Source organism: Oncorhynchus kisutch, unplaced genomic scaffold, assembly GCF_002021735.2.
Source record: "Oncorhynchus kisutch isolate 150728-3 unplaced genomic scaffold, Okis_V2 scaffold1860, whole genome shotgun sequence".
NCBI lineage: Eukaryota > Metazoa > Chordata > Actinopteri > Salmoniformes > Salmonidae > Oncorhynchus > Oncorhynchus kisutch.
This window is the reverse complement of record NW_022263805.1, coordinates 26,342-32,537: the sequence shown is the minus strand read 5'-3', so window position 1 is coordinate 32,537 and position 6,196 is coordinate 26,342.

The window sequence follows — 6,196 nt, the reverse complement described above, 5'->3', positions numbered from 1 at the left end:
AAACAAATGCAATCAACTTTCACCCAGTGCAAAACACAGCTACCCAGGCAACCTCTCACTAACACACACAAACCACCTAGGTAGATGTCATTGGGTTGAAGCATTGGGAAATATTACTGTTTTAGTTTTCTACCTCTCCTGCACTTGTACATTTCTTTGTCCTTTAATTCTCATCTTCATATTGTATTGTCTTTTTCATGTGCAAATTATTCAATAAAATACAGACCGAACTGTTGACACAATTGGCTGACAATATGTCTTCTATAGTTCACATCGCTTACTGTCTCCTATAGTTCACATAACCTACTGGTTCCTGTACTTCACATCTCTTACTGTCTCCTATACTTCACATCTCTTACTGTCTCCTATACTTCACATCTCTTACTGTCTCCTATACTTCACATCACCAGCTCTCTCCTATACTTCACATATTGTACTGTCTCCTATACTTCACATCTCTTACTGTCTTCTATACTTCACATCTCTTACTGTCTCCTGTAATTCATATCACCTACTGTCTCCTTTCTTCACATATCTTACTGTCACCTATAATTCACATCACCAGCTCTCTCCTATACTTCACATATTGTACTGTCTTTTATACTTCAAATATCTTACTGTCTCCTATACTTCACATCTCTTACTGCCTCCTTTACGTCACATCCCTGACTTGCTCCTGTACTTCACATCTCTTACTGCCCTCCTTTACGTCAAATCTCTGACTGGCTCCCGTACTTCACATCTCTGACTGTCTCCTTTATTTCACATCCCTGACTTGCTCCTGTACTTCACATCTCTGACTGTCTCCTTTATGTCACATCTCTGACTGGCTCCTGTACTTCACATCTCTGACTGTCTCCTTTATGTCACATCTCTGACTGGCTCCTATACTTCACAGCTTGACTGTTTCCTATACTTCACATCTCTGACTGTTTCCTATACTTCACATCTCTGACTGTTTCCTATACTTCACATCTCTTACTATCTTCTATAATTCACATCAACTACTGTGTTTTATACTTCACATCTCTTACAGTCTCCTATACTTCACATATCTTACTTAGCAGGTCGTGTGGTGTCGTGTCTTTACTATCATTAAATTGAAGACTTAAAGTTTTTATCAAAGATTCTCTGTAATTAGTATTACGCGATCAACTGATTAATCGTGTAACTGTAATTAACTAGGAAGTCGGGGCACTAAGAAAAAATATTCAGATTACAAACTTTTCAGATATTTTATTTGATCAATTAGTCTTCGAATTAATGAATGATTTACTTTACCTCACGTTAGTCTCATTCCAAACATCGTAAATTGTTGGTTATCTGCACGAACCCAGTCTTCACTATGAGTCATCCATACATCAATTGTCTTAAATCATTTATTTATTACTAACTAAGTAATTCACAGAAATGCATAGACAAACAAGGTAAATGAGGTTACAAGAAATGACAGGGGAATGTGCCCTAGTGGGCTAAACCGTCATCGTGGCTTGTTAGACAAAAGGGAAATGGGGGTTGACGAAGAAGTCACTACAGAGTGATAATTATAACAATTGAAATGCTAATCCTTTGCACATGAACGCTCACTCATTCGGGAACAATTGCAATCAATTTTTATATTTACGCTCAGTGTGTCGTCTTGATCGCTGGTGAAAAGTTTGTTTATTTTGGAGAGTTTCGTCCTCTCTCTCTCTCTCTCTCTCTCTCTCTCTCTCTCTCTCTCTGTGTCTTGGTTAGAGGGGATAGTTCAAAGTGACATTCATTAATTTATTATAGAATGGATGTTTCGGGGGTTGTCGTTCAATGATACCGAATTCCTAGCTGCAGACTAGTAATTAATATCAAACACTTGTTCTTCTTCTGTCGGTATCGATAGTCTAAGAGTGTAACCACGTGGTATGGTTGAAAAGATTCAGCAATGGTCTAAAACCCTTGTCCTCTCCTAATGGAGAAAAACATGGTCTGGTGATAATTTCTCAAAGTCGGGTTTTATTCGGAATTGCAGAAAAGGGGCTGTCCCAGGACGCCTGACCCTGGGCTCAGGGGCGGTCCTTTGATTTAGTTAACTCCAATTCCCTTTTTGAGTCCAAAATCACATTGTAAAATTGTGTTAACAGTATCATACTCACTCATTAATCTTATACAACAATTAGATGTAAACCTCATATCTGAGACTATTATATAAACAGCGTTATGGTAATGTGGCCACACCGTCTCCCATTAGCTTCCCCAAGTTGTAAGAAATGGACCAGTTCGTAGCTGGATTCTTCACCGATCTTCTATACTTTCTCCGGGAACATGAAATTTTGTTCGGACCTCGAGTTCTGTGAGGTGGAAGAAATTCTCCTGTTCTCTATGAACATTTACTCTCTCTATACTGTGTGTCCATGAGGAGAACCTCAGGAATTTACGACGTCTCTCTGACCACAGCAGCCTAGTTGAAGGAGGAAAGGGGGAGGCAGGGAGGGGGGGATGGGGCTCGCCACACCCAAAGAGGGCAACGTCATGACACTTCACATCTCTTACTATCTCCTATACTTCACATCTCGTACCATCTCCTATACTTCACATCTCTTACTATCTTCTATAATTCACATCTCTTACTATCTTCTATAATTCACATCAACTACTGTGTTTTATACTTCACATCTCTTACTGTCTCTTATACTTCACATCTCTTACGGTCTCTTATACTTCACATCTCTTACTGTCTACAATTTTTTCACATTTATTTTTCACACTTTGGTACAGAAAGACCCCTGAGGACAGAGTGAGGTGCTTAGGGGTAGCAGGGTAGCCTAGTGGATAGAGCGTTGGGCTAATAACTGAAAGGTTGCAAGTTCCAATCCCTGAGCTGCCATGGTACAAATCTGTCGATCTGCTCCTGAACAAGGCAGGTAACCCACTGTTCCTAGGCTGTCATTGAAAATTAGAATTTGTTCTTAACTGACTTGCATAGGTAATAAAGGTTAAATAAATAAAGTAGACATCCTGAAGAAGCAGAACTCCCTTGGATAACAGGTTCCTCACTCCATTACCCCTGATGTTTCTATCAGCCTATGTTCAGCCCCCCCTCTAATCTCCCTCTGATGGTGCTGTCCAATTCTCTCTGTCCAGGGCACATACCACCCAATGGATTGTTAAATACAGTATGTTATACTGTATAATTCCATAGATCTTTATACTATTATGAACAGTTGATATATTCCTCAGGTTTGAACACTGCTGTGCAGTCTTTTGCTAAGATAATTACTGCATAATTGCTGCTAGCTAGCTACAGTTGAAGTCTGAGGTTTACATACACCTTAGCCAAATACATTTAAACTCAGTTTTTCACAATTCCTGACATTTAATCCTAGTAAATATTCCCTGTTTTAGGTCAAAACTTGCCAAAACTATAGTTTGTTAACAATAAATTTGAGGAGTGGTTGAAAAACGAGTTTAATTGACTGCAACATTTGTCTCTAAAAACAGAAAGAAATCACTATATTTTAAGAATGTGAAATGTCTGAATCAATAGTAGAGAGAATGATTTATTTTCTTCTATTATTTCTTTCATCACATTCCCAGTGGGTCAGAAGTTTACATACACTCAATTAGTATTTGGTAGCATTGCCTTTAAATTGTTTAACTTGGGTCAAACGTTCCGGGTAGCCTTCCACAAGCTTCCCACAATAAGTTGGGTGAATTTTGGCCCATTCCTCCTGGCAGAGCTGGTGTAACTGAGTCAGGTTTGTAGGCCTCCTTGCTCGCACAAGATTTTTCAGTTCTGCCCACACATTTTCTATAGGATTGAGGTCAAGGCTTTGTGATGGCCACTCCAATACCTTGACTTTATTGTCCTTAAGCCATTTTGCCACAACTTTGGAAGTATGCTTGGGGTCATTGTCCATTTGGAAGACCCATTTGTGACCAAACTTTAACTTCCTGACTGAGGTCTTGAGATGTTGCTTCAATATATACACATAATTTTCTCGCCTCATGATGCCATCTATTTTGTGAAGTGCACCAGTCCCTCCTGCAGCAATGCACCCCTACAACTTGATTCATCGGCTTGCAAGCCTCCCCCTTTTTCCTCCAAACATAACAATGGTCATTATGGCCAAACAGTTCTATTGTTGTTTCATCAGACCAGAGGACATTTCTCCAAAAAGTACAATCTTTTTCACCATGTGCAGTTGCAAACCGTAGTCTGGCTTTTTTATGGCGGTTTAGGAGCAGTGGGTTCTTCCTTGCTAAGCGGCCTTCGATATAGGACTCGTTTTACTGTGGATATAGATACTTTTGTACCTGTTAACTCCAGCATCTTCACAAGGTCCTTTGGTGTTGTTCTGGGATTGATTTGCACTTTTCTCACCAAATTACGTTAATCTCTAGGAGACAGAATGCGTCTCCTTCCTAAGTGGTATGATGGCTGCGGGGTCCCATGGTGTTTAAACTTGGGTACATTGTTTGTACAGATGAACGTGGTACCTTCAGGTGTTTGGAAATTGCTCCCAAGGATGAACCAGTCTTGTGGAGGTCTCCAATTTTTTTTCTGAGGTCTTGGCTGATTTCTTTTGATTTCCCAATGATGTCAAGCAAAGAGGCACTGAGTTTGAATGTAGGCTTTGAAATACATCCACAAATACACCTCCAATTGATTCAAATGATGTCAAGCCTATCAGAAGCTTCTAAAGCCATGACATCATTTTCTGGATTTGTACAAGCTGTTTAAAAGCAGTCAACTTAGTGTATGTCAACTTATGACCTACTGGATTTGTGATGCAGTAAATTATAAGTAAAATAATTTGTCTGTAAACAATTGTTGGAAAAATGACTTGTGTCATGCACAAAGTAGGTGTTATAACAGATTTGCCAAAACTATAGTTTGTTAACAATACATTTGAGGAGTGGTTGAAAAATGAGTTTAATTGACTGCAACATTTGTCTCTAAAAACAGAAAGAAATCATTCTAAATAACGAACTGGCTTTATTTACTACAGTGTGAAAGTGTGATTGCCTCTCTATAAAGTGATTTTCTGAAACAAGGGGTCCTTCTACTTCACTTATTAAGCTACTTCACGTATTTATGTAATGCACTAGTTTATTTAGGCAACTTAATATATTCGTTTAGGCTTGGCCTATTTAGTAGGTTATTTCACAGCATAAAGCTATATTTGTTGGCATAAAGCTGAGTGACTCACTCATTTGTGGCTTTGGATCAAAATAAATTAGTACCAACATTATTTATAATCGTCTTCAATAAAGAAATGTTTTGACCAAGTGTTGTGTGTGTTCAATTATTCGTGACATTGTGGTTACAAGGAAGATTCTAAACAAAATAAATCAAATAAATCCTATTCATAATGAATAAACAGATGCGCGTTGCAAGCTTGTCATTTTATTTTATCTTTATAAACAATACCAAACATACACATACAAACGACAACTACATAACATGTGCCCAGACCCATCTGCTCACACCCCCATCTCCAGCGCCCACATCACTCTCCACCACATGGCCTCAAACTGCACCATTTTGTGTTTAACCTTCTGAATGAATGATTATATTGAAGATAGAAGCCACCTCTTAATGAGTTCTGAGTGCCGATCAGTTACCCAACAAAATAATACCAATTTATTTGTTTACATTGAGTATAGAATATGTCAGGGATCAACACATTGAGTATAGAATATGTCAGGGATCAACACATTGAGTATAGAATATGTCAGGGATAAACACATTGAGTATAGAATATGTCAGGGATAAACACATTGAGTATAGAATATGTCAGGGATCAACACATTGAGTATAGAATATGTAAGGGATCAACACATTGAGTATAGAATATGTCAGGGATCAACACATTGAGTATAGAATATGTAAGGGATCAACACAATGAGTATAGAATATGTCAGGGATCAACACATTGAGTATAGAATATGTCAGGGATCAACACATGAGTATAGAATATGTAAGGATCAACACATTGAGTATAGAATATGTCAGGGATCAACACATTGAGTATAGAATATGTAGGGATCAACACATTGAGTATAGAATATGTCAGGGATCAACACATTGAGTATAGAATATGTCAGGGATCAACACATTGAGTATAGAATATGTAAGGGATCAACACATTGAGTATAGAATATGTCAGGGATCAACACATTGAGTATAGAATATGTAAGGGATCAACACATTGAGTAT